The sequence below is a fragment of the Ovis canadensis genome, chromosome 17 (genome assembly GCF_042477335.2).
Source record: "Ovis canadensis isolate MfBH-ARS-UI-01 breed Bighorn chromosome 17, ARS-UI_OviCan_v2, whole genome shotgun sequence".
NCBI classification, from domain to species: Eukaryota; Metazoa; Chordata; class Mammalia; order Artiodactyla; family Bovidae; genus Ovis; species Ovis canadensis.
Window position 1 is genome coordinate 44,608,854 of NC_091261.1, and position 27,188 is coordinate 44,636,041.

At 39.9% G+C, this 27,188-nt stretch overlaps 1 long non-coding RNA gene across 2 annotated transcripts in view; it reads right to left on the bottom strand.

Annotated features, from left to right (window-relative positions):
• Positions 1–27,188, bottom strand: part of LOC138422488 (uncharacterized) — a 197,375-nt gene that overhangs the window by 100,540 nt on the left and 69,647 nt on the right. Inside the window, exon 2 of one of the 2 annotated variants that reach the window (XR_011249895.1) lies at positions 9,944–10,025. The exons of the other annotated variant lie outside the window; for it this stretch is intronic. This is a non-coding gene — a long non-coding RNA (uncharacterized lncRNA). The remainder of the gene's footprint in view (positions 1–9,943; positions 10,026–27,188) is intronic. 2 annotated transcript variants of the gene reach the window in all.

A 27,188-nucleotide genomic window follows, 5' to 3' on the forward strand; every position in this document is an offset into this window, starting at 1 on the left:
ATCACTTCCTATCATGCTGTTAAAGAGCTCTTATCAAGCAAGAGGGTAAGTCATGTAAAAGACATCAGATACACTGAAGCATCTTACAAGACTACCCTGTTTTATTTTTACACTGAACTGTTCATCAGACTGAATGCTTTGTTTTGTTTTCTGTTATTACTTGCAGCTGTCCAGGAAAAGGAAGGAAGGAAGCCTCCTCCTTTAAAAGCTGAAACTTTAACTTGCACCTAATTTTGAACAGAAAGTGAGAAGACATCGGTTATCTTCTCAAACTCCAGGTCAGTGCACCCCATCTGAATAATCCCTTGCCACCATCATCCACAGATCATGGACCTAGAGTTAGAAGAAAAGAAATCTCCCTAATAGCAGACCCACCTGGATACAAAAGAAGGAATATTATCAATATAAGTGGCATTCATCCATTTATCTCCAAGGAAATAATCCCACAGAAATTGGGAGGAAAAAAGTTAACCTACATTATTTTGTTTCACAACATGGTTCCACATAAAGTCTTTGTTTTTATTTTTTTATAAATAGAATGCTCTTCACTACATATCAGTGACAGCATTCAGCATTCATTTGTATGGTTTAAAATATTGGTGTGTAGGGTAAAATTGATATTTTTAATCATTCCTAGCTATTAGTTTGTTTCCCCAAGGTTTCTCCTAGTTCTAAAATTCTAAACTTCATGAAGACCTGAGAAATGATTCTTGCTATGATTTCTCTGTATTGCAGAGCATAGTACATCTTCAAAGAGGCCCTTCTGCCTATCCTGAGTGAAACTCATTGGGATGAAGCTGCTGTGTCTTCCAAGAGGGTTACCGCCTGGTATTGATCAGCATAGGAACACCGATGCAAAGGACAGCTGTCTGGACCAGGTTAAACATGCTGTATCTAGTGGTATATTCACTTCTTCGAATACCCTGTAAAATAGGTTTTCATTTCCACAGATTACAAAAGAGACTTCAAGAGATTCATTAAGTTACTGCAAGTCCCAATTTAGTAAAATCTGGAACTAGTACAATCTATACCTCCCTGGCTCCAAACCTGTGTTCTTTTCTTTCTGCCAAACTTCCTAGAATAAAAAAGTAAAATGTGTAAATAGGAGGCCACCTGACAGTTTCAGAACCTAAGAAGCTGAGAAATGCCAAGCCTACCCATAGTAAATCCTGGATAAAGCCTGGGGTTTGGATCCTAGCAGACCCAAACATTCGAGAGCAATGCTTTTATTGATCTTCACACTGTTTGACTTCAATTCAAATTAAAATTTGCCATCATTTAGGTACATCCATGTCTCTACAAATAACTGAATTTTGTTCCTTTTTAAGGCTGAATAACATTCCATTGCATATACGTACCACATCTTTATCCGTTCCTCTGCAAGTTGACATTAGGTTACTTCCATGTCTCAGCTCTTGAAAATTGTGCTGCAATAAACACTGAGGTACATGAGTCTTTCTAAATTATGCTTTCTCTACTCAGCGCTCTGTGGTGACCTAATTGGAAAGGAAATCCCCCAAAGAGGGGATATATGTATATGCACAGCTGATTCATCTTGCTGTACAGTAGGCACTCACATGAGATTGTAAAGCAACTGTATTCATGGACTGTAGCCCACCAGGCTCCTCCATCCATGGGACTTTCCAGGCAAGAGTACTGGAGTGGGGTGCCATTGCCTTCTCCAAAAATAAAACCCAAATGATAATATTACAAATAAAAATTAGAAAAAAAAAAAAAACCCAACCGTTAAAGCTTGTAGAATTCACACAAAAATCAGGATCTGGGAACTTCCAGTGACAAATTAGAATATCTGACAACTCTACACATTCCCACGTGGTAACTTTGGGGGCAGCTGAGCAGCGGATGCTCTTTTGAACAGACCACTCCCTCCCCGAGACCATAGCACACTCTTGGCTGACTTAGCTTGTGTGCTGGATCCCTAGGGCTTTTGAACTGGTGATACCCCAGCCCTCCTTTTTTCCAGGGCATTCAACCCAGAGAAATCAGAGTGGTAAGAATGTTTTCAAACTTCATAAACACACAGTGTGTCAAAAAACGATAAGAAAGGAGGTAACTTGCACCTTTTCCTCAATGGCTTCCTCTTGGGGATGACCCAGGGATTGTAAGGATTTGAAGAACCGCCTAGGGCCTTCAATTAAAATAGTTTTGTCTTTGGTTACTACCGGAAAAAACCTGTAAGCAGACAGCTGCTTCATGCCAGCTGAAATTCTAGTCTTGGGTGGGATGGCAGAGGTTTATGACTTCAGATGAGAAACAGGCAGCAACAGATTATATTCTTATGCCAAGTTTCTCTCTTTATTGCCATGGAAGCAAAAAGAGAAATGCAGAAAGGGGAAAGCTTTGTGAGACCTGTGTTTCACTCAGACTTTCTGCTAGGCATCGGGAGCTGCTCAAGATTTTGCAAACACTTTTACAGGAAAATCATAGATATAGAAAACCTCTGAAATTCAAACAGAGCTGGAAAAGAATAAAGATCATGCATTTTGTCTTTAGACTCAGAAGCAGAACCCCCGGGATTTGGTGTTCTAAAACAAGACTGGAAACATTATTAACGTTAATAAATAAACATCTGGATTGACTTGCAGCCTAAATTTAAGTGTCCTAAATATTTTGGCTCTATTATAACGATGCTGCATTTTCCTAAATTTTCCAATGTTTCTTTGGTCCATAGCTTACACTTCATTTTCTTGGGACTCTTTTAACTTAGGTCTTGTTTTCCATGAAAATAGACCCTGTTATAAACACCAAATGTCCATAAAAGATAGGAAATTGGTTTTGATCGCGTCCCTATATTTGCACAGTGTGGGTCCTTGGTATACTCATGTCCTTTTCATTGGAACCATGTCATCAGGCCATCTGCTTCTCTTTCATTCTCCTAATACTTTGTGTTCCATCTAATTCTAAGAGAGCCAAAATTTACCAACAAAATTTTTGTTGAGCTAAAATTAAAACTCAAGGTCATGATGAAGCTGTGAATTCCATTCTTTAATGTAACATTTAGCCAGTGTTAGCCCAGTTTTGTACAGTACTAGGGAGAAAACACATACACTATGGAGGCATAAACCAGATTAGGCGGTACTCGTAGCCAAGTTTCACTTGGAGCCTCTAGTGTGCTCCAAAAAGCATGAGTGCATGTGAAAGAAAAGGTCAGCAACACACAACTCCAGCAAGAAAAGTCCAATAAAACCAATGCAAAATTAAATGAGCCAGCTACAGAGAACTCTCCTCATAACACAGTGCTTACACCTAATCCGTTCCTCACCACCTTCGACTGAGAGTGTTGGTCTCAGGTCCCTAGGCTGTTGCTGTTACTGCCTTGAGCTTTTGACTAGCCGTAAGCCAAGGGGTTGCTATGCAGAGTCCCAGTGCATGGAACCAGAGTTAATCATTCACAGGCCCTTTTGCCTGAAATAAGATGCTTTTCATTTCCCCTGGCTTATGCGAATAATGAAAAAAGAAAACAAACAAAGGAGATAACTGCACTATGTTAAAAGATAATCCCTTAGCATAACTATTGTCTAGAAGCCTGAACACCACAGGCAGGCAAAAATCCAGTCTGCATTCAGGGACGATGCTGACATTTATTTATAAGAGATTATGCCATGACAGAGCTTCAAGGCATTTAGAATGCTCCTATTCCCCAAGGCCTCCACTATATTTATATGCAGGATCCCATATTATTTTTCCTGCTGTTATGGCAACAGAGATTTCAATGTTTACAGAGCTATCAAGTTCTGACAGGCCGAGCTGGGGACTTTGCATCACTGAAAATGGAGCAAGGGACCCGGGAAGCAGGCACAAATGCCACCGTCTGAACAACTAATACCTGAGCAGAAGGGAGGGAGCAAGCAGGCAAGCAGCAATGATCAGCTCTCAAGGCTGCTTGCCCCCAGGGGAATTTGCCCTCCGGATCCTGTGATTTTGGAGATCTATTACAAAGTACGCTGAACCTAGTAAGTCGAGTTAAATCTAAAAGAAAAGCAAACCCCAAATTCCTACTACAATTTTATACTCTGAATGAGTATTTTTTTAACTTATTTTTTTCACTGAAGTATAATCGCTTCACAATGTTGTGTTGGTTTCTAACGTACATCAATGTGAATCAGCTATCAGTTCAGTTCAGTCGCTCAGTTGTGTCTGACTCTTTGCAACCCCATGAATTGCAGCACACCAAGCCTCCCTGTCCATCACCGACTCCCAGAGTTTACTCAAACTCATGTCCATCGAGTTGGTGATGCCATCCAGCCATCTCATCCTCTGTTGTCCCCTTCTCCTCCTGCTCCCAGTCCTTCCCAGCATCAGGGTCTTTTCCAATGAGTCAGCTCTTCGCATGAGGTGGCCAAAGTATTGGAGTTTCAGCTTTAACATCAGTCCTTCCAATGAACACCCAGGACTGATCTCCTTTACAATGGACTGGTTGGATCTCCTTGCAGTCCAAGGGACTCTCAAGAGTCTTCTCCAACACCACAGTTCAAAAGCATCAATTCTTCTACACTCAGCTTTCTTCACAGTCCAACTCTCACATTCATACATGACCACAGGAAAAACCATAGACTTGACTAGATGGACCTTTGTTGGCAAAGTAATGTCTCTGCTTTTGAATATGCTGTCTAGGTTGGTCATAACTTTCCTTCCAAGGATCAGCTATAAGTATACATATATCCCCTCGCTCTTGAGCCTCCCTCCTATCCCACCCCTCATCCCACCCCTCTAGGTCATCGCAGAGCACTGGGCTGAGCTCCCTGCGTTATACAGCAGCTTCCCATTAGCTATCGATTTTATACATGATAGTTTATATATGGGCTTCCCTGGTAGCTCAGCTGGTAAAGAATCCACCTGCATTGCAGTAAACCCCAGTTCAATTCCTGGGTCAGGAAGATCCCCTGGAGAAGGGAAAAGTTACCCACTCCAATATTCATGGGCTTCCCCGGGGGCTCAGATGGTAAAGAATCCACCTGCAATGTGGGAGACCTAAGTTTGATCCCTGGATTGGGAAGATCCTCTGGAGGAGGGCATGGCAACCAACTCCAGTATTCTTGCCTAGAGAACTCCCATGGACAGAAGAGCCTGGTGGGCTACAGTCCATGGGGTCGCAGAGAGGTGGACACGACTGTGTGACTACGCACAGCACAGCGGCAGTGTATATATGTCAATTCTACTCTCTCAATTCATTCCACCCTCACCTTCCCCCGCTGCATCCACAAGTCATTCTCTCCATCCCTGTCCCACAAATAGGTTCATCTGTATCATTTTTCTCAATCCCATATATACGTGCTAATATACAACAGTTGTTTGTCTCTTTCTGACTCACTTCACTTTGTATGAATTTCCGAGTGTTAGACAAGAGCCCAGTTTTGGGCCCTGGAAGGGGTCCGCCTTTCTGCAACAAATGGCGACTCTGGCGGGGACTCTTCTTCTCTGAGACTGACATCCTGACCACTCGGGGTACTCAGGGGCCAGCTTGCCTGCCAATGGACCAGACCCAGCGGCTGCAACTGGGACCCTTTGTCCCTGTTCTCCTCCTGACGCGGACAACTGGCCAGAGTGCCCCGACCAGTAAGGAACAAGAGACTTTATTGACCTCTCTTCCCTTCCCTCTCTCTTTCTTCTCCTTAACCCTTCCTATCCTTCCCTGTTTTTCTAGTCTCCCGGTCCTGAAAGCAGGAATCTGGTCGAAGGGCCCTCAGCCCGAGCTGAGGATTGAAGACTGATCACCTCCTCTTGGCAGAGAACTCGAATTCTGGTTCTGGTCTGGTCTGATTTCTGGTAGGGCCGAGTTCCAGTCCTCCCTTCTCTGGAGGCCCAGGGAAAAGTCCCATAACCCCTGGCTATCTGAGGGTGGCAGGAGACGTCTGTAAGGCCACCCCTTTTGCGCCCCCCTCCAGCCTCCTCCCCCTTCTTCTTTCAACCTGGCTTCCTTTCCTCCCTTGAAATCTTTGATGTTAGTACTTGGATCTGAAGTTCTGTGTCACTATAGGAAGTTTTCTGAGAGACTGTATTTCTGCCTGCAATGTGGGAGACCTGGGTTCGATCCCGGGTCAGGAAGATCCCCTGGAGAAGGAAATGGCAACCCACTCCAGTATTCTTGCCTGGAGAATCCCATGGATGGAGGAGCTTGGTGGGCTACAGTCCACGGGTCACAAAGAGTCGGACACAACTGAACAACTTCACTTTCACTCACTTTGTATGACAGACTGTAGGTTCACCATCGCATCACTACAAATGAAGCTCTGTTGAGTATGGGAAGTTAGAGTCCATTACTAGAGCTCTGGAGTAGAGGAAGAGAAAAGAAAACGCAGTGCGTGAAGAAAGGGCAGAGAAAGTCCTCTCTCGTTGCCCACTTTCTATTTTTAACTGCACAGTGGACACCAGCCGCACTTTCCTTTACACCAAATTTAATCATTGCTTAGTAGTAAACATGGCTTAGTAATTTCTAGAATACTCCAATGCTGAAGCTAATTACTGTATGAGCTGGCTATAAAAATGTCCTAGAAATACTTGTGTCTATCTCACAAACAAGATTATCTTAAGAACTTGCCTCCTCCTCCACGGAAATAACTATGTATAAATGGGAGCTCATGGTTTGAGGTTCTCAGCCTTGAAGTCACTTTTTGGAGTGGACCCAAACTCCTCCATACTCTGTGACTGAGACACTGGACTAGAAATCGTGAAAACATAAGTCCTTTCAAACACGCCCTTTGGATATCTTGGTTCCAGAGGAACTAGGAAATAAAAGTCACAAGCTTAGCCACCACTCCCCAGTTCTAGATGTGGACCAGGGAAAACAGTATCAAGTACCAGTGAAATAGAGCAAGAAGTTCTAGGCTGAATTGCTTTCTTTTTTTTCTTTTCTTTGTGTATGAGTGTTCATAAGGGTACTGATGTTTATTTGCTTACAAAAGTGTAGGACAGACTTCACAAACGTGTCTACATTTTTTTAAATTCAAGTTTGGTTCTGTTTAAAATTGTAAATAGCAGAAAATATGCATATTTCCTAATGCTCAAGATGAACATGCCAACAAATAGCAAGCTGAGATTCACCATATAATATTGGATGTGTGAAAAGATTGTTTACATGATACAAACTTCAACTTCTACAAAACAAATGCTAAAGTATGCAGGAAAAGGTATTAATGATAACTGCAATAAATGTCTCTGTATGTCTTCCTTGATAAGCTAGAGCTAGAAATGAGTATGGATGACATATGGTCTTCCCCTTTGGAAGAGCTGCTTTCCAAGGTAGGTCAGTTGTAAAGACAAGTTGGAGAGCCTGGAGAAGACAGCAGGACTTTGAGCTGGAATAGATGCCAGTCCATCCAATGGTAGCAACTGTGACCACTGATTGCAGTTCCTGCTGCCATTGGTGACTTGGCCTTTCTTTCTTTGAGAATGGACTTTGTGGGACTTCCCTGGTGGTCCAGTAGTTAGGACTTCACATTTCCACTGCAAGTGGCAGGGGTTCAATCCCCAGTAAAGGAACAAAGATCCTGCATGCCACATGGTGTGGCCAAAAAAAAGAAAAAGAACTGACTTTGTGCATAGTTTGCTGCCCTGAGATCCTGGCCCCCAGACAGGATTATCTGTGGCTGGTCTTCCCAGCAGTCATTGAAGGGGCACTTCAGCGTGTCTACCCACTGGTCAACTCACTTAAGTTACCCTAAGCAGCAGGAAAATCATATGATGTCATCATCTTCATCATCACAACAGTCTTCTTCATCATCAAGAAAAGAACTGGTTGCAAACACAATTAATGGCCTGGATCTCTTCCTAAGTACTCTTTCAAGATAATTATTTAACCATGAGTCTTACCATGAACTCTGCAAACATAATATTCCTTCATTTAACAAATATTTCTCAGCCCCTAACTTATGTGCGGCTCTGTATAATACCCTAGAGATGCAGTAATATGCAAGATAAACAAGGTCTTTGCCTTGAAAGAGTTTAAATTCTATGGGGAGACAGTCAGTAAACACAAGTAAATCAACCAGCAATACAACTGTTAGTGTCAAATATGATAAAAAGAAAATTAAGAGGTTCTTACAATAGAGATCAAGGAGTATCTTCAGATAGTTCGTGTTTAAGGGCCCCTCCCCGAATAACATTTAAGAAGGGATTTGCTTGATAAGGAAACAGTTCTGAAACTAAACAAACTGGAAGCATCCATCGATGGTAAACCTCATGCTGTTTGGGGCTCTCAGTGACTACTTAAAAGTCTAATAAAGTATTTCTGGTACATGTTGAATCTCTCAGCCTTCTGGAAGACTGAATAGGGTGACTTGCGGGGAGGCTTATGTCTTAGTCCAAAGCTTGATCCAACATTGTTAATTAATTTCATCTGTTGCTTTCTCATGTACATTTTGGCTTCCACAACAAAACCAAGATCCTCCTTTACTGAAGGAAGATATAGAAAAGGGTTTTTAGCATGGCAAATAAATGAAGGATTTTCCTTAGAATCCATCCTGAATTTATCTGCAAAATAAACTATGTAAGGCTCATCTATACAATTTACTAGTGTGAACATCTAGCACTTTCATCAGATTTTTAAAGGGCTCTGTGACCGAAAAAAAGAACATGGCCGCTCAGACAGAATGGGTCTAATGTAGTCCACTGATTTGGAATCTTTCAAAAAGCTGAGTTGTTCTACCCAGGCCTTCAGCTGACTGGATGAGGCCCACCCATATTATGGAAAGCAATCTGCTTTACTCAAAAAACTACCAATTTAAATTTTCATCTTATTCAAAAACATCCTCACAGAAGAAATCAGAAAATGTTTGACTAAATATCTGGAACCATGACCTAGACAAACTGATACCTAAAATTAACCATTACAAAGTACATAATGCATCCTGAAAGGCAGAGGTTCAGACTTACAGAGTATCATTTCAAAGCTGATGCCTTAGTTAAATGTAAAAGAGACGACTCCAAAGCTTTATCAGGCCACAGCTTCTGGGTGATGGATGGTGTAGCATGTGGTAGGAGGGGGCCCATGGCCATTCATCCTTTGCTAACCTCCTTTGCTGTAAGGTGGGCCCCTTGGTTCAAATAAATGTCATGATCATATTGATAAATATGATAATGATATCATATTGATAAATATCAATATGATATTTATTGATAAATCAGATACTCTGTGAGCCCTTAGACAACAGAAAAGCTAAGTAACTCGCAAACAGGAAAGAACATCATACCTGGAAATATATGCAAATCCTAATCAGGACAAATCACTACCCTCTCCATGACACTGAGTGTCCAATGTAACTATCTTGCCAGTAAGTGGTTGATTGGTCTCCTTGAGGGACAGTATTATATTAGGGGCTCACATCATATTACGTTAGAGGTTTCTCCTGCTGACAAGTTTACAACCAAAAACATACTAAACTCTTTGCTAGAAGAAGACATGAAGTCCTTGAGTAATGTTTAGTATTTCCTTGATATCCTGTAACTGAAATGTTGTGATGTAAAATTAACAATACTTAAATACTATGACATTAAATTGATATATCTCATATTATATAATAAATGAATAAGAGAAGGAAAAAATGCTTGCAGCTGGTATTTATAACTGCCTTCTTCCACTATCCATTCTGTATTCCTTTTGATTTCAGCAATGACCTGAGCTGATCGTAGTTCTTTACCAAGTAGGGTGACTCAAACCATCATTCCTGAAGGATCTGGGCCATTGGTAGTCCTGCCTGGGTTGGGTTGCTGTAGTTTTCCATTGACCTTAATCACTAGGCATGATGTGATTACTGAGAGAAGTCCTAAGGGACCCCCTGTATCCCAGACACACTCTTCCTCATCTTCACTGTGGAGTGGTCATCCAATTTCTTCTGGTAACCAGCCAGCACAGTAACTTCCTTCTTTGCCTGTTGATTCAGAGGCATCAGGAGCCTAGGGTGGCTGGGCAGGAGTCTTAACTTACAGTTCAATGGAATCATTGTTGTCTTCTGCTAGAATCATTCCTCTCTCAGGAACTAAGCACTCTAGGCCAGCAGAGCATAAAGCTGCAGAAACAGGAAGCAAAAATTTTGCTAGTAGGTCACTAGGTATAATAGGAAGTGGTACCACTCTCATTTATACTCTGATTCCTAGACCCATGAATCTTGCCTACTAGGAAAACAGTAACATATACTGGATACTAATTCAGTGCTTATATGGCCTTCCAGGGGACCTTGCCCCAGCCCTGAAAAGTACCGTCACCTAGCTCATGCTGGAATAGAGTCTTCAAAAGGCCATTTCATCATTCTTTCAAACCAACTGCTACAAGATGGCAAAGAACATAGTAAGACCAATGAATTCCATGAAAATGGGCCCAATGCTGAACTTTGTTTGCTGTGAAGTCAAGATCTAGCATGTCCCAGACTAGCAGAGCCTTAAGACTTTTACTGGTATAACAGGCTCCTGAATCTCCGTAGAATTTCTCTCAATCTCTGGAGTACACAGGTCTTACTAGGCATTCAAAGTACTGGCCATTTCTTGCTTATGTATGATTAACATGCTGTCACCAATATAGTGGACCAAAGTGACATTAATATTTTATAGAATGATCAGAAGATCAAGGTCCCTTCAAGCTACATTGTAACAGAACAGGAGAGTTAACTTGGTCCCAGGGAAAATCTGTGACTATATCCTGTTATCTACTCTGGCGAACTGCTTCTGATCCTCATTCATAACAGGTACTGAAAAGAACACACTTGTTCAATAGCCTCATACCACAAATGAGAAGCCATGGTAATTTGTTCTAGTAAAAGTACCTCATGCAGCAGACTAGCCACATTGGAAATACCACTAAGTTATATTTCTGCTAGTCTATGGTCACCTGCCATGATTCATCCGATTTATGTGAGAAGTAAAATGATGTATTACATGGGGATATAACTGGGTTGACCATCTAGGTGGGTTTGAAGTCTTTGAGGATGGTGCTAATCACTGCCATTCACACAGGAGTTGGGAGACCGAATTATTTTTGATTTAGCATCTTGACCTGAGTAACCTCCCCTTGGTCTTTCCTGTTTCAATAGCTCTTACTCCACAAGTTAGGGAGTTAATGTGAGTATTCTGACAGACGCTAAATATGTCCACCCTGATTATGCAGTCAGGAAATTGGAAAATGACTACCACGTGAGTTCAGAGGCCCACTGGACCCAATCTGAGATGGGTCCAAGCCAGAACTTCATTGACCACCTGACCTTTATTCTCCCAGACTCTAACAGAGAAACCATGAGAGTGTTCCATTTTCCCAAGAACCGTGTCATTCAGATCAGGTCCTCTAGCCATCAGCTCTTTAAAATGTGTGTGTTCTCCAGAATCTGAAACAAACATTCATGAGCAAATAGCCTATTAAGAAAGTGCCCTCAGATTCCACTCCTGGGTATGTATATCTGAAAAAAACACAAAACACTAATTTGAAAATATACACACACACCAATGTTCAAAGCAGTACTATTTACAATGGCCAAGACGTGGAAACAGCCAAAATGTCCATCGACAGAAAAATGGATAAAGACGTGGTGGGGACTTCCCTGGTGGTCCACTGGTGAAGATATCATGCTTCCACTGCTTGGGACATGTGTTTGATCCCTAGTTAGGGAATTGAGATGCTACAATGCCACAAAATTGGCCAAAAAATAGAAACAAAAAGAAGATACAGTGTGTATGCATATATATACATATACATATATTATGGATACTCCATTATATAGATATCATATATGATCATCTCTAGGTCCATTCCTGTTGTTTCAAATGGCAATATTTCATTCTGTTTTATGATTGAGTAACATTCCATTATATTAACATGGAATTGGAATATTAGTCATAAAAGAAAATGAATATCACCATTGGCAGCAACAACGATGGAACCTAGAGATTATCATACCAAGTGAGGTAAGTCAGAAAGAGAAAGACAAATATAGATATCATTTATATGTGGGATCTAAAAATTACAACAAACTAGTGAATATAACATAAAAGAAGCAGACTCACAGATATAGAGAACAACTAGTGGTTACCAGTAGGGAAAGGGGACGATAAAGGGATGGGGAGTGAGAAGCACAAACTATTGGGTGTAAGGCAAACTCAAAGATACTTTGTAAAACCCAGGGAATATAGCCAATATGCTGTAATAACTGTAAATGGAAAACGCTAAAGAATGCTCAAATCGCCACACAACTGCACTCATCTCACATGCTAGTAAAATAATACTCAAAATTCTCCAAGCCAGCCTTCAGCAATACATGAACAATGAACTTCCAGATGTTCAAGCTGGTTTTTGAAAAGGCAGAGGAACCAGAGATCAAATTGTCAACATCTGCTGAATCATCGAAAAAGCAAGACAGTTTCAGAAAAATATCTATTTTTGTTTTATTGACTAAGCCAAAGCCTTTGACTGTGTGGATCACAATAAACTGTGGAAAATTCTGAAATAGATGGGAATACCAGACCACCTGACCTGTCTCCTGAAAAATCTGTATGCAGGTCAGGAAGCAGCAGATAGAATTGGACATGGAACAACAGAAGGCTCCAAACAGGAAAAGGAGTACGTCAAGGTTGTATATTGTCACCCTGCTTATTTAACTTCTATGCAGAGTACATCATGAGAAACGCTGGGCTAGAAGAACCAAAAGCTGGAATCAAGATTGCCGGGAGAAATATCAATAACCTCAGATATGCAAATGACACCACCCTTATGGCAGAAAGTGAAGAAGAACTAAAGAGCCTCTTGATGAAAGTGAAAGAGGAGAGTGAAAAAGTTGGCTCAAACCTCAACATTCAGAAAACTAAGATCATGGTATCTGGTTCCCATTACTTCATGGCAAATGGATGGGGAAACAGTAGAAACAGTGTCAGACTTTATTTTTCTGAGCTCCAAAATCACTGCAGATGGTGACTGCAGCCATGAAATTAAAAGACGCTTACTCCGTGGAAGGAAAGTTATGACCAACCTAGACAGCATATTAAAAAGCAGAGACATTACTTTGCCAACAAAGGTCCGTCTAGTCAAGTCTATAGTTTTTCCAGTGGTCATGTATAGATGTGAGAGTTGGACTGTGAAGAAGGCTGAGCACCAAAGAATTGATGCTTTTGAAGTGTGGTGTTGGAGAAGACTCTTGAGAGTCCCTTGGACTGCAAGGAGATCCAACCAGTCCATTGTAAAGGAGACCAGTCCTGGGTGTTCATTGGAAGGACTGATGTTGAAGCTGAAACTCCAATACTTTGGCCACCTCATGCGAAGAGCTGACTCATTGGAAAAGACCCTGATGCTGGGAGGGATTGGGGGCAGGAGGAGAAGGGGACAACAGAGGATGAGATGGTTGGATGGCATCACTGACTCAATGGACATGGGTTTTGGTGGACTCTTGGAGTTGGTGATGGACAGGGAGGCCTGGCGTGCTGAGATTCATGGGGTCGCAAAGAGTCAGACACGACTGCGTGACTGAACTGAACTGAACTGAACTGAAATGGAAAATAACCTTTAAAAATTGAAAAAAAAAATTGTAAAAAGTGCCCTTAGAAAGAACTGCAAAGGGGTTGGGAGAGTAGAATGAATAAAAGGAAGAAGTGGAGGAAATGTGTAATTGCAGAATCCCAGCCTGGGACTAATCTAACAGGTGAAAATTCTAAGAGTGGGTTGTCCAGGTGGGAGGCGAGTGAGCTGGTCTTTCATATTCCTACATCAGTCAATCACTGCTTAGCAGGAGTAAGAGGGTCAGTGTAAACTTCTGGGCACTTCTGGCTCTCCAGAAGTCGGGGTTTCGTGGCAGTCTTCTGCAGAGAGCTGCAGACATGGCTTGTTCACAGCCAACACACATGCAGGCCAGGGAGGGTGGTACACAGATGAAGATAACAGTCAGCCGAGAGGCTCTGGCGAAACAGGAACCACAGCCACTACTGTAGTTAAATGGGCAGACAATGGCCAAAGGGCAATAAAAGCTAAAAAGGATAATAGTCTAGGACCTGCCTGGTGGTCCAGGGGCTAAGACTCCAATCTCCCAATGCAGAGAGCCTGGGTTCCATCCCTGATCAGGGGGCTAGATCCCACATGCCACAACTAAGACCTGGTGCAGCCAAACACATTTTTTTCTTTAAATTTAAAGTCTGGTGGAAAGGAAAAAGTTAAAAGAGGTAATGCTAAATTTAGGGTAAACAGATGACCAAGACCAAAGGGGAAGTGAGAGAGGATCTCAACAGTCCAGAACATTCCCATCTCCCCTTTCAACAGCTACAGACACACCCCTGCCCACCCCCTCCTCCCCACACACTCCACCTTAGAAGGACTACCAGTCCAACAAGTGCCCACACTATATCATCCCATTAAACTTGTTTTATTGGTTTACTTGCATCTCAAGAGGAAACACTTCCTCAGGAGCATAGCAGAAACTCTGGTTGGGAGCTGAGTGGTCTGGTGCAAGTTATTTAACCTCTTCATACCTTAATTATATATTTTTAATGTGGATAATAATATCCATAATACAAAGATTTTTGTTTATTGTTTTTAAGTCTATTAAGAAATGACTAGCGCAATGCCAGGCATACAAGCACTAAATAACTAATAGTTTCTTCCTTCCTTCAAATGAGTCTCCAAACTAGACTCTTTTTTCCCTGAAATTGTTGAGGACATCTGGATTCCTGATGTAGCAGCCTTAACTTATTTAAAAAACAAAAAAACGTAAAGCCTGAGGAGCACAATGTGATATAATCCTGGCAGATCTGACAAAGAGAAGGACTTATAACTTTTCTTTAGTTTCAGTTTCTAAAATGAGAAAAAGTTTGCTTTTATAGTGCATTTGAACAAATAGAAGTGACTTACATTTTAAAATATACAAAGCTGATTTCTTGGATGATTGTACATGGTAACTCCTGACATTTTGGACTGTTAACATTGTTTTCCACTCGGACAGCAGAATACAAAGTTCCAGCACATAAGTGTCTAGAAAAGAAGCTTCATACAGTGTGGAGACATGAGGTTGCTCAGACAATCTTCTATAGGAATCTGTGTTTCCACCTTAGTTAAGTATCTAAGTATCCATTAGCAATGAAGCAATGGTCTCATCCATAAAACCAGTCCTGACAAAAAAGAAAGAGAAGGCCTGTGACAAGGAGATGAAGAGTAAAAATGTAAAAGACTAGAAGGTGGAAAAGAACAGGAGAAATTATGTGAATGAGTGAAAAATAATCTTGAAGAATAATTACTGGCAAAGCAGTCAATAAAAAGATATACAATTCAACTGACTACTCATAATTTGTAATCTCAGAATCAGTCTGCCAGGATGGATAAATGGATGGATGGAGAGATAGGCAGAGATATTAAAGATATAACCATTGATTAATAGCTGTTGAAATGAATTATTAAGGGGGAGCATATTCCAAATTTCTAAATGGTTATGCACTACAGTTCCCAGATGGAGGCTTTATTTTTCCATGTGTCTTTGTCATTTTCCTTCTCTGTATGACCACCTGGCACCCTTTTGTTCCCCAGCCTGGCCCCATAAGAATGCCAGTTGCTTGGCAACTGATCCATCCACTCGAGTGTCTCAAGGAAATAACCCCTGCTCCTAGGATGGTGCATGATCCAAGTTATTATAGTAAGCTCTAGTGTTTACACCTAAGCCTGAAGAGATAATCCTTATTCACAGTATTCCCACTTCAGTCTATGAAAATCCATGTACGAACCAAAAAAGGTAAATGAGAGCTACATTACCTGCTCTTTCTTTCAAGAACTATTAATTTGATGATATATGAACAGGTGCTGGGGCAAGTTGATTGAATCCTGAACTATTTCTTGGTCAAATAAAACCAGGAAAATGTCTGACTGTTTATAGGCAACCAACATCACAACAGTGTTTAGGTGTTTTCAGTATAGTCATTCATAGAAACCATTTAATCCATAAAATGTGGTTGAAATGCTGTCTTTTTTGCTTGAACTCTTCAGTTTTTCCAACCTAAATCTTACAGACACAAACATATATACCTACCATGCCAGCTGAAGCGGCTACTTTTTAAACTTTTAGAGAGAACAGCAAAGCACAGAGAGGAAAGTGGTAGGTTAGCATCTGCTTCAAAGGTTTGAAAGCTCATAGAGCTAGAGACAGAGGACTTCTCTTCATGAGCTACAGGCACAGTTCAGTTCAGTCGCTCAGTCGTGTCCGACTCTTTGCAACCCCACGAATCGCAGCACGCCAGGCCTCCCTGTCCATCATCAACTCCCAGAGTTCACTCAGACTCACGTCCATCGAGTCCGTGATGCCATCCAACCATCTCATCCTCTGTAGTTCCCTTCTCCTCCTGCCCCCCAATCCCTCCCAGCATCAGAGTCTTTTCAAATGAGTCAACTCTTTGCATGTGGTGGCCAAAGTACTGGAGTTTCAGCTTTAGCATCATTCCTTCCAAAGAAATCTCAGGACTGATCTCCTTTAGAATGGACTGGTTGGATCTCCTTGCAGTCCAAGGGACTCTCAAGAGTCTTCTCCAACACCACAGTTCAAAAGCAGCAATTCTTCGGTGCTCAGCTTTCTTCACAGTCCAACTCTCACATCCATACATGACCACAGGAAAAACCATAGCCTTGACTAGACGGACCTTAGTCGGCAAAGTAATGTCTCTGCTTTTGAATATACTATCTAGGTTGGTCATAACTTTTCTTCCAAGGAGTAAGCGTATTTTAATTTCATGGCTGCAATCACCATCTGCAATGATTTTGGAGCACCCCAAAAATAAAGTCTGACACAGTTTCCTCTGTTTCCCCATCTATTTCCCATGAAGTGATGGGAACCAGATGCCATGATCTTCATTTTCTGAATGTTGAGCTTTAAGCTAACTTCTTCACTCTCCTCTTCTGAGCTACAGGCACAGAAAATGGAAATCATCCATTGGTTTATAAGGACACAATTATTAGCCCAAAGTACATAAATCTGCAGAGCAAGACTCAAGAGGATGCCTTACAATGCCTCTGTCCCATTACAAAACAAATTATGTGTTTTTTTTCACTATCTAGGAAGGAGAGCTCCCACACTCATCACAAAGGCCAGGCTCACCTCATTATATCCATTACAATTAAAACATTGTCTATAAACTTCTTCTTTCCCTTAAGATCCATGTTACTAGGTGTAGGAACTCTTTTTAAGATAATTATTCTCTTTCTCCAAAATTGAAGCATTAAGGCGCTCATATATGGAGCTTTCTTACAGTAAAACACATATATCTTTATTACTTATTAGTATTTTTTTTAAAAAAGCATGAGGGATTAAGTGAATAAAGTTCTACAAAAACTTTTCCAAAACTCACAGATGGACAGAAGTATAGGGTCGCTTAGAGGCACTTTCCAGAACTGATGTGGTGAAGTTCTCTTTGGGGAGGAGTGATTGTTTTATTTTTATTATCTTTTTAACTAATATGCAATAATGCAGTTCCCCTTTATATTCTGTAGTGAATGATATGATCCCAGTTCACCCAGAATCTAACAACAGAGTCAGGACATTTTACTCTGAATTAAGAACACCAAAAATATGGCAACCAAAATGAAAATAATCACATCTTTTTTTTTCAAGTAACACATTGGTAAAATTTTGAAGGGGCATGCTCAATATTGCCAAGAAACCAGACAGATTAGCATTTCCACATAGTATTAATATAAGTATAATTTGATGTAAAAATTTGAAGGAAATTTGTTAATACACATCAATTTTTTTCAATATGAACATATTTTAATTTACAAATTCTTTCTAGGAGTTTACACTTAGCTAAATTGGGTACTAAGAAAAAGCTTCAAAGATGTCCACACAAAGTATAATAAAAGAGGAAAAAAATATTAAGTTCAACAATTGAAGATCCATTCAGGAATTCATTCAACAATTTTTTTGTACATATACTGTACTTCTGAGGATACAGGAATAAATTTAAATGTTTGGGAACGCATGTATACCTGTGGTGGATTCATGTCAATGTAATGCAAAACCAATACAGTATTGTAAAGTAAAATAAAGTAAAAATAAAAATTTTAAAAATTAATTAATTAAATAAATAAAAATTAAAAAAATAAAAGTTATTTGCTTCCATGGAGCTTACATACAATGAGAATTGTATGAAACAACTAAAATGATATGTAATTTATGAAGAAAACTGGAGCAGTTGATGTAACTGCTAAGGGGTGGAAGAGAGGATTCAGGGGTGCAAATCCGAAGATGGTAGCCTGAGTCAGTGAGTGAAGATCACTGGTGAATCTCTATGACAGAAAATATTGATGCCGTGTGCCCAGGAGAGGGGGGTCATGAAAACCCCAGACAAGTCTTTGGCGGGGTGTGGGGAATCTAAGAAAGAAAGAAGAAATGTGTGCCTAACTTCCCAGGGAAGCTGGGGAAACAAACTCCATAAGGAGGGTCATAAACAAAAGTGCAAAGGAGCCCATGAGAGTTTAGCGGGTGCCGACGGAGCACAGAAGGTCTCAGACGGAAGTCGACTCCCCACTAGGGTCATGGTGCAGCTGAGACCCCACCCCCACCCCAGGCATTCAACAGGAGAATAAAGATAGAGAGAAGGACACTTGGACCATGCTTGCCCCTGGAATGCCCGAACATCACGGAGCTCATGTCCATCTGAGTCTCTGGGATTTCCCAAGGAGGTGGCATCATGACACTGATGTCTAGGCAGCCCGCTGCCTTGGCTGTGCCCTCATGACACTGTCCCACTGATCTGCTCTTGCCCCATCCAATCCAGTCTAGGGGGCAGGGGGCAGGTCTCAGCTGTCCATATGCTACTGATGAGGCAATGGTTTTTATTCTGTTTGCTCTTTTTTTGGCTGCACTGCAAGGCATGAGGGATCCTTCCCGGTCAGGGATTGAAGCCCCCCACCCCTCAAAGTGGAAGCAGGGTAGTCTTAACCTCTAGACCACCAAGGAAGTCCCACAGTGTTTCAATAGGAGGAAGCTACCACGACTCAATATCTGAAGAGCAAAAACACAGACTGTGTTCTACTAGGAACCGGTCAACATCCTCAACACTAACTAAAAGGTGTTTCTGCTTCTGGAGGATTTTCCCAGCTTCCTCAGTACACAGAACGTCTATGGTGAGAAGAACATGTAGTCTGGACTAAGGTAACTCCTTCTAAAGACACCCTAATGTTTTTGGCTCTAGCTAAATCCTCACTTAGTATGAGGTAAGACCTTGCCCCAAGGTCAGATGTGTCTCCACTTACATATTAGAAAAGTCAGATTTGGGTGGGGTTTTTTTTGTCTTTTGTTTTTTTTTTTTGTTTTGTTTTTTTAGTAAATCACTAGTAGAGTTAGCAACAGAGTCCCTGTTTCTGCAGAAACATCTGCAAAGATAACACCAGAATGACCCACATCTATCCTTAGCAATCAGGCTTACTGGTCCTTCACAACAGATCCTCAGGAGTTTTTGGAAAGGAAAGGTAAATGGAGCCTGCTGGAATGCCATCTTGAAAACAGCCTTAGGGCAATAAAAAGCCTCAGAGGTTATGCCAAGAACAGGCAATTAATCACTAAACACAATTAATCACAGTTTTGAAAGTCACAGACCCCAGTTCCCTCACCCAACAGTCAAAGGCTTGGCTTTCCCAACCTTCTAAAAGAAAACGTGAAATTTTCTCAAAAACTTAGTTTCATTTCTGAGTTGATTAAAATTTCACCATCAAAAATACAAAAGGATGAAGCTAGAATAGTATAAATAAGTTGTACCTCTTCTAATAACCCAGATTCTATATTCACTCACTAGGCATTTACAACTAATAATTTTGTGCCAGATGATGCATTTAGAAGAAAATAGATGATTATATAACCATGAAACCCTTTTCTTCAACCTAGTATAACATGTTCAACCACTTTAAGTTTATTTGGGGTAGGCTGGGGATATTTTCTTGGTTTGATATTTGTTTCTGTGTATAATGCTCTCTAAGCAGAACTTCCCATATATTTATTTCTGAGATCCTGAAAAATAGAAAATAAGACTTGGAAAAGGTATCACAGGATACAGCTCTCAGGAATCCAAAAATCACTTTGTCCATGTGTAGCAGAATTTTTATAAGTGTTCGGTCATACAGTCTGGGCATTATAAGATTTTGTAAACACAGTACAACCCTCTGAGAGTTATCTGCTGTTGTGTGGTCTTCATCACAGCTGTAATAAGTTACATGTAGGTATTTTTTGTTTGTTTGTTGATTTGTTCTTTTCTATCTCAGCTCTAACTTTTCATTTAGAGCCAAATAAGGACATCGAATTAAAACATGAACTGAAGAGACAGATCAGGCAGGAAATTCCAAAGTTAAGTTTCTCATTGTAATTTTAACTTTCCCATGATAGACAGTTTCTGTACTTGTTCGCATCTTGCATGTACATATATACAGCTTTATATAAAGAGTCAGATTCTGACCTCAGTCACACTTGTTTTATTTTTACTGAAAATGTAAGAGGGAGCAATGAAGAATCAAAGAAGGGCCAGAGGTCAGTAGACTGGAAAGCAAATGCTAAAGAAGACGGTTATGGGAGGCAGGCAAATATGGGAGGTTGAAAAAGAAATACAAGGCACAGATGGAATTGTGTTAGTGGATGCACAATGGCATTTCAAGATTTCTTAATATGCATGTCTTCACATAGTTCTTTTCAAATATCTGTTAAACAACAATTTAAACCACATTAATTTTTTATTTTTTTATTTAGAGAGAGCTTGAGCGTTTGGTTCCCTTTGATTTCACCTCTTGCTTTATAAATCTTCCGACCAGTCATTAACTGCTTGTAAAGCCTTGGCACCTCATATATTGTCACTTAATTATGTTATGCTACAGTGGGCTTCCTAGGAGGCAAAAATTCTACACAAAAACACTTATAAAGAAAGCCAGGGCAGACAGCCTGACTAAGCCAGTAAGAATAAAAATTGTTGCTGACAAGGGAATAGAATCGACAGCTAAAGCTTTCTGAACCAAAGGGGAAAATGAATAGCCAAGACATTTGAATTGTTGAAGGAAAGGATGCTTCAGATCTAGGCGAGGGGGAGGAACAGAGCATAAAACTGGAAATAGGAGATTAACCACTAAGCCTGCTCAGAATGAATCATAAAGAGAGAAAAGGGATTATTAGCCCAAAGGATCTAGGCAGGAAGGGCCCAGGGCAAAGTCTCCTGATGTATCTTGCTTTCAAATCTAAAATGTTAAACACTGTACCCTGTTGGAAGAAGGGTTTCTTTGCTGTGAGCCTGCCCAAGACATGAGGGAATAAGAAGGACTGGAGAAAAAAACAGATTCAAATTGCAGGGCACAATTAAAAATTAACGATAAGCATTTCCATGATACTACTCAATGACGGTGAAGATGCGGTAAAATTAGCACCCACATACTACTGGGGGCAGCACCAGTTGGGACAATCCTTTTGAAAAATAATTAAATAATATCTATCAAGAATCATAAAACTACTACTAGCTTTAATAGAGAATTTCCTTTCTTGGTCATGTATCTTAAATACCTTAGGATTAGAAAAATCTCTATTCATAGAAATAGTTAACACAATACTATAAATAAAGTTCAGAATGGAAACATTAAATGTGTAATAATAAAAGACAACTTAAGTGTAACATTGTTGTTGTATATATACTCAATGGAAAAAAAGTGATCATAAAATCACGGTTATTAAAGTATACAGAACGATGAAGTAAGTATGAAATACTCCTGACCCCCAACCCCAAATTGTTGAAATTTAATCAAGTTTTTAGACAGGATTTCCAATTTACAGGAAATATCCAGCTGAGAAGGCAAACTGTCCATAAGCAGGTAGTTCAAAATTATTGACAACTGACCCAGTTTCTTCAGTAATTCAGTGATCTAGGGGTAAGCAGGTGGTGGTGGTTTAGCTGCTAAGTCATGTTCACCTCTTGCAACTCCATGCACTGAAACCCACTAGATTCCTCTGTCCAAGAGATTTTTTCAGGCAAAAATATTGGGTGGGTTGCCATTTCCTTCTCCAAAGGATCTTCCTCACTCAGGGATTGAAACCGGGTTTCCTGCATTGCAGGTGGATTCTTTACTCACTGAGCTACCAGGGAAGCCTTTGAGTGTCAGCAGAGTAGAGGTTATTCTTCCAGAGCCTGCTGTCCAACAGAGCTTTCTGCAAAGATGGCAATGTTCTCATAGAGTAATCACTAGATATGCATGACTGTTGAGCACTGAAAGGTGGCCAGAGTGACTTACGATCTGAATTTCTTAACATCATTTAATTTAAATTTAAAAAGCCATTTGTGGTTGGTGTCTACCATGTTAGATGACACAGCTTTAGATTTGAAAATTGAAGAAACACTCAACCATATGCAATGTACAGATTTTGTTAGATCCTGAAGCCAACTAACCAATTTAGAATGACCTGAGTATTTGGGGAAAATCTGAATATGGCCTGTATTAGATGTTAATTTTGTTAATTTCGATAAAGTTGCTGTGGTTACATGAAAAATTTCTTATTTTAGAGACACATGTTGAAATATTTATGGACAGAATGGCAAAATATCAGTGTCTGGGATTTGTTTTAAAATGCTTCCACCAGAGAGAAAGAGAAAATAGAGATGAAACAAGTGGACAAAAGTGGATAATTATTTAATCTGGGTGAGAGGTGTGCAGGGTCCATTATACGTTCCTCTTTAGTGTGTGTGTGTGTGTGTGTGTGTGTGTGTGCTTGAAATACCTTCAAAACAACACTTTCTAAAATAAATAATACCGAAGTGAAAATAAATAAGCGAAAAGACAAAATACAGACTTGCCCATCTGGTTGATACTGACTAGCAAGTAATCAATTAAGATGTTAAGATTTACAAATGATTTTATGTCTATTTCAGTGAAGAGGTAGAACACAGTCAACATGTTAGGAAATGCTTATAGAAATATTTTGAAAATGTTTAAGTAAAGTCCATTAAGTATGGCAGGAAAAAAAATTGTTTGAGAATCGCTGTTACTAACACATATACATACCCACACACGCCCATACACACAAAAGAAACTGGATGGAAATACACCATATAGTTTATTCCATAGCAGTGGAATATTTTGTTCATGTGATTGAACTGAGTAAAGCACAGACAAATTTTTGTAATGTGGTTCTGTAAACTTTTAAATGAGATTAAAGCCACATTTAAAATAAACCTTTTAAAAAAAATGAGATCTATGCTACATGGAATTGTTAATAGCCTCAAAAACTATTTCTGCCAAAAGTCAAATCCATACCTCCACACTACACTGTCTTTTTAAGCGTTTTCAGCGGCATGTAAACAGAATAAAATAAAGACATTCACAAAATTTGCAAATGTACTGTGAAGAGAAAACTTACTGTCATGTTATGAGAAAGGGGCAATTTATTCTACCTTAGAAGTGAAATAAATTTCTGCCTTCTTCTGAATGCAAAGACAATATTTAGTATTATTTAATAATTAACAAACAGTAATTTTAATATCTGAATTTATATAACAAAGTATATTGAATATAGTCCCCTACTGTTTTAAGCACTTCACTTACAGCAAATCTCACAACAACCCCTTGCAGTATGGAATTTCACTAGTCTCATTTTGAAGCCAGAGACACAAAACTTCAAAGTCACAGTGAAGTTAAGTAAATCTAAGACCCCATAGCAAGTAACTAGTAGAGCCAAGATTTAAACCCAGGAATTCTGCTGCAGGAGTCCATCCTTTTAAACACTGTGCCCTGCTGGCTCAGGTAATAGCTCTATTGCCTTTGTTCATTTACAAGGAGAATTAAATATCTTCATCTCTCACTGCAACACACTCCACCTCACCCCTTTCCTGCAGGCCAGGGAGCTAAGGAACTTCTGGCATCTTGTGAAAAGAAAAGGTGACTGAGCCAAAGAGACATTAGCTTGCTATTATCCAGCTTCCATCTAAACCAAATTCCCACTGAGCCCTTGGAACTAAACTTCCCCTTCATGGGTGATGAATCATCCTCCTATTTTCACTCTTGATTAGCCCAAGCTGTCCTTGATGGCAAGTCAGTTCAGGTGATGCCATAGTGCAGACCAGTTTCTTGAATATGCTATTACAGTGGTTTGTTCAGAAATGAGGTGTTAATTTTAAATCTGGTCATGAAATAGTTGTTTTGCATGTGGTGATATTTTTGTTGCTGTTGTCTTAGTCCCTAAGTCATGTCCAACTCTTTTGTGACCCTGTAGACTGTAGCCCACCAGGCTTCTCTGTCCATGGGATTTCCCAGGCAAGAATACTGGAATGGGTTGCCATTTCCTTCTCCAGGGAACTCAGGGATCAAAACCCACAACTTCTGCATTGACAGGCAGATTCTTTACCAGTGAGCCACCTGGGAAACCCTGGTAATTTCATAAGAACACCTTCATTCAACCCACTGAGAAGAAAAGGTTTTTGGCTGAGTTAATTTTCTCAACTGAAATTTGGTCCTTGGAAGACACCCAGTTTTTTTAGGTACATCTTTCTAAAGGCAGTGTTATTAGACTGCCTTATTAAGAAAAATATGTGGAATATAACATAATCTAATCTTATTAATGATGTTACTTTTTAACAACACATGCAGAATTGAAACTATTACCAATTACTGGATTGGAGAGACACGTGGGTTATTCCAGCCCTTTCTAGAACAGTCTTGGGAAGCTATGTTTTAGAGTTCCCACACTTGTCTCTTCTGACAGCTTCCTCGTGTCCTCAACAGAGATTATCAGTTGACATTCCTACTGCCCTTTCTCTAGCAATCATCCCTCACCTCCTAATTCCCAGCTTCTAATTTGCTGTCATTTGGGAAACCATATAACTATGAATTTGTGAATGTATGAATCTACGAATTTATGAATGTGTATATGTATATCCCTTTCTACAAAGGATATGTGGCTTTGCATAACTTGGGGGGTGAAAAAGGTAATGACTGTTGAATGAATGTGAACAAAAGGAAAATAAGAATAGGCGAATAATAAAGTCAAGAGTCACACACTCACAGACTGCATACTCTGCTGCCCTTTAATGGCTGGCACTAGGTAGCACGTAGATCTCTAAGCTTCCTGGAAGCAAAAGTGAGGATGGAAATGTGATCAGTTAGTTACAGGTTCACAATGAACAGAAAGTAAAAACAAGCCAGCTATTAAAAAAGGAAAAAATACTACCACTCTTGACATGAAAACCAAAGAGACTTTCTTCCATGGTGTTGCTAATAAGTATGATGTAAGATACAACAGATAATGTCTTCAATGGTGCTCTGAAAATCACTAGTGTAATGTATTTTGAATAGTGTTTCTTTTCAAAGTCCCTTGAAAGTGAAAGTCGCTCAGTTGTGTCTGACTCTGCAACCCCATAGACTGACTATACAGTCCATGGGGCTCTCCAGGCCAGAATACTGGAGTGGGTAGCCTTTCCCTTCTCCAGGAGATCTTCCCAACCCAGGGATCGAACCCAGTCTCCCACACTGCAGGCAAGATTCTTTACCAGCTGAGCCACAAGAGAAGCCCAAAATTCCGTTTATATAAGCCAAAAGCAAATACCCAAGACAAAACAACATGTCAAGTAACAGTGAAAGCAATAGGACTGACAACTATGAGATTCTCAGTAAGGAACATGCACAAATTTGTGTGTGTGGACTTTATAATAACTATTCACCTTGATCAAAGGTTGCTGGCACCCACTTCTTAATCGATGGCCATGCTCCAGGTATGTAGGTTTATAAACATTTATACATTTCTATGGGGAAATCTGTTTCTTTTAGGTACTATCTCATTAGAAACCATTAAATACTCCCAGCCATTAGATTTAGTTAATTCTCAATTCCAGCCTTGCTGCTATCTTCATTCTATGAAAAGGGACAAACAGTTCTTATTATTTGAGCTCTCTTTATAATCGTCAGCTTCCAAACCTTCAATAAAAAGATAAGATTGCCAGATTTTCAAAGAGAATTTCTAAATGTGTAAATTAGCAAGGTGAATGGAATAAAGACATACTCTCGCACACTAACTAAAAAGACAGTCTTTCATTTTGAGTCCTTCTCTGAAGTGAATTTAATCAAAGTTTATTCAGTGAATTTCAAAGCAAATCCACCAGCCCACTTTACTTTCCATTTAGGTCCCTAACAACAGGATTTGAAGACTGTTCCTTACTTTTAATTCTTTACTTGTGCGGTGCCTACTGTATGTAGAGAATGTTTGCCAGTTTGGATTCTCTGAACAACACAATGAATTCCCCATACCATGCCACCACACAATTGCTCAGCTATCAAGTAAAGCTTTTTTATCCTGCTGAGTTCAAAGTTCAAAATTTATTTCTTAGCTTAATGCAAGGCTAGTGCAAGTGTGTTTAATATATTCATTCTAAATGCCATCAGAGGACGGTGGTGTCAACATTTTGGCTTTGTTTGGACAGCTTTTGTGCAAGTGCAAACACTGAGTGTATGAAATCTAATGAGATTAGGTGCTTACTGCAAAATTAAAGGCAGGCGACTAGACTTCAAAGATTATTACCGCAGCACAAATCCCCTTGCTATATTTCTTGGGCCATTTCAGTGAACTAACGTTTGAGAATCACCTTTACCGAAAGATTTTCTTCATAGCAACCCTTTGATGGAATACTTGATATTAAATACTTCCTAAAGAGTACATGATTTTTTAAACACTTTTTTTAAACATTTTTTTTAACCATCAGTAAAAAGAACTATAGCTAAGGAGGGTGAAATTAAATCAAGACAAGTAAGAATGAACCAAAAGCTTTATTACAGACCCAGAATTAAACATGATTCCTTAAAAAGCTGTGGATACTCAGTGTGGTTTGGTTTTGATTTAACAAAAATAAAGAAAACAACAAAAGAACTTTGACCTCATCACATGATAATGAATCTTCTCAGGTTTTTTTTTTTTTCAGCATAATTAACCTTTAATAAGAGCTTACTACCTCCCAGGCACTGTTCTAAGTCATCTATATGCATTAAGTTCCTTTCAACAACTACCTTATGAGACTATTAATATTATTAGTCCAAATTTACAGGTGAGAAAATCGAAGCTTACTGAAATTTAACAGTAGTTTATTAAACTTAAAGACCCAGGGTAGAGTAGGAGCTACCTGATGAAAAATTGTGCAGGAAAGAACCTTGTATCTAATCACAAGTATTTTTTTAAGTTCAAACAAGAGATACAAAAGACCCTCCAAAGAAGTGATGATAAACAAACACA